The sequence below is a fragment of the Epargyreus clarus genome, unplaced genomic scaffold (assembly GCF_041222505.1).
Source record: "Epargyreus clarus isolate Ecla_fem2 unplaced genomic scaffold, WU_Ecla_fem_2.2 ptg000004l, whole genome shotgun sequence".
In the NCBI taxonomy this organism is placed as follows: Eukaryota; Metazoa; Arthropoda; class Insecta; order Lepidoptera; family Hesperiidae; genus Epargyreus; species Epargyreus clarus.
The window spans coordinates 10479081-10481858 of record NW_027332212.1 but is presented as its reverse complement, the minus strand read 5'-3'; positions in this window follow the sequence as shown (position 1 = coordinate 10481858).

The following is a 2778-nucleotide window of genomic DNA, read 5'->3' as shown; positions in this document are numbered from 1 at the left end:
AATAAGTAAAATATAATATAATAAATAAGTGTTATATTATATTTATCTTAGTAGGAATAAACATATAAGAATTTAATCACGTATTTTGTTTTAGTGACTATGGCCTCTCTCTGTGGCCCGTGCCAGTTTCCCGTATGCGCACATGCCGATGACTCAAGAATGTGATCAGGAAGGACAAATCTCTTAGCAAATAATTATAATTAGGTCGAATTGCTATTAACGACGGATTCCAGCTCATGCACGAATGATCTATTGTATCTAACTTAGTCAAAATGCCAAGAATAATAACATTAATAGATATAAATATACTTATCTTATTAACACTGAATGGTCGATGCTGATTATTACGTAGATAATTTCTTCTCCATCATCTTGCGAAGCGGTTGAAATAGTAATGATAAAATATTTTTTAATTCTCACAAAAGTTCCATTTCAAATTAATTCGAAAGAGACAGCCGGAAATGCCACTTTTCGCAGACAAACAAACAAAATAAAATCGCAATACTGAAAAGGTCAGTACGTTATATAAAGTAATGTCCAGTAGTCTAAATTCAACCGCCAAGAATATTTTTAATTTATATAGATAGACAGATTTATTTAGATTTATATAGATAGATATTTTTAATTTATGAGTGCTCAATGAATGATGGAAAAAAAAACTATGAATGATGAGCATTCATATTTTTTTTTCCAAAAACAAAACAAAAATAATATTACAATAATAGTGGTTAATTCAGGGACTGGTTGTGTCGTAGTATATTTCAGAGACTATAAAATTTTGTCCCTATTTAAGAAAGTCGGCAAGGCTCATTAAAATTGTACTGATTAAGTACCATGTAAATAATAAATATTTTAGCAAAACTCCCATATGAAAAGAACGAAGGTTATTAGCTAGAGACCAAAAGGTATAGATTTATGCCAAAAGGTATGAACACGAAAATATTTAGGTTGTTACGGATTCCTATGGAACAAAAGGAAATAATCTCTATGAACTTACCCCTTTCTCTTTACGCACAACACAACAATTTAAGATATAGTGTAATCAAATCTAATTCATTTAAATGATTTCACTAGCATTCATGACACTCAATTTTTGCAACAACACCCACGACTACCACCGAATAGCGCATTCGGCGTACATATTTTAATAAAAAGCGTGCGGAGGGTACATATTTTAATAAAAATACGTAATAATGTACTAACGTGACCCTGGAAGGTCCCTTATCCCTACACATACTGCATAAAAGGATAAAGGTAACTGTAAGATTTCAAAGTAGCTCTAGTTACCTATAGTTACTCCTTAGCTCGCATCCTTAGCTCCTATACTTAGCTCACATCCTTTAATATATATATATATTCCTCCTTTAATATATAGCTAAACAAATTAAAATGAAACAATTTTATTGATGAATTTGACACACATCCATAACTTTGCTACCTCGGTATCTCTGAAGGAAACGCACCCTAAGAAAAGGCTTCATTTTCTTAGTAAAATCTTTATTAAAAAAAGATTATATCATACCAGAGTGTGTTATATTTATTCCAAAAATCTTTCTTAAACTCTGTGGTTTATTCTGTAACAAAAGCTCTACATCCTTTTTTCGAAAACGCGATCGATTAATTCTACCGTTTTGTATGCCGGATCCAAGAACAGGATTATAAACTCCTAGTTTCGAATACCAAACAGACTTTTAAGCGTATTGAAAATATCATTTGCTATATTGCTGTCGATTCGCACGCAAGTCATCGTGGTGTATTGTAGCTTTAACCCTTCATGTACTTTTAACCTCAGACCTTCAGACCTTTGGCCCTTGCCGGACAACAACATTGTGAAATGAGAAAATGGGTTGGTGTAGTAGGTATATTGATGATGTATGTATGATTTCAAAATCTTAATTTTTAATCTGTGCATACTATAAGCTTTTTGTGTAATATCTTTACTTTCGACTTTTTTATTCCTAGACCTTTTTCTTAATATTTGAGCACTCTAAACACCCCACTTCAATTTGCTTGAGTGGCTATGGATATACTTACTATTATTAGATCCCTGGATATGATTTTTATATTCCCTTTGGTCACTCCTACAACCATTTAAACCAAAAGCCTTATGGTTTTTAAACCAAAGTTCAACCCTTCCGAAATAGCGAAGCCCGTTTCAATCTGAAGCCGTGGGCAAGACGCTTAGCTACGCCGCTATAAATAATGGACCAGGCTATGGTAAGCCGTAGTTTTCTAAGGTAATTCAAGTAGGGGTGGATAGCACCATAACAATTAGTATTTGTATTATCTTGCCGAAGTAATAGCAATGCAGAGGAATAACTCATCTTGGTCCGCAAGGGGCAGCAGATAATATTTTATATTACATGTATTTCTAGTTTTATTATTATTGTGTATTAATACATCATTATTATGTGTAATCAATTTAAACTTTATTTATATGTTCCAGGTGCAGAGGATGCGGGTATTTGATCAGTAACCATATCTAATATAAAAAAATGGTCTAAAAGATTAAGGTCAAAACTTTCACGGTTAAAGTCAAATAAAAAAAATATGAGAATTGTATACCTACTGACTTTATATATCCGAGAAATAAAAACTATAAAACGTAATTATTTTTTCATACTGTTTTTTTCCCCAATTTACCCTTTTATAACAAACTGATTGATTATAAAATTATTCCATATCCGATTGTATGTGTCGAATGTATTATTTTTTGGATTGTAATAAAGTAAAGTGATGTTGGGTTTTATTTTTGGCGATATGAAAGAAAAAAACATA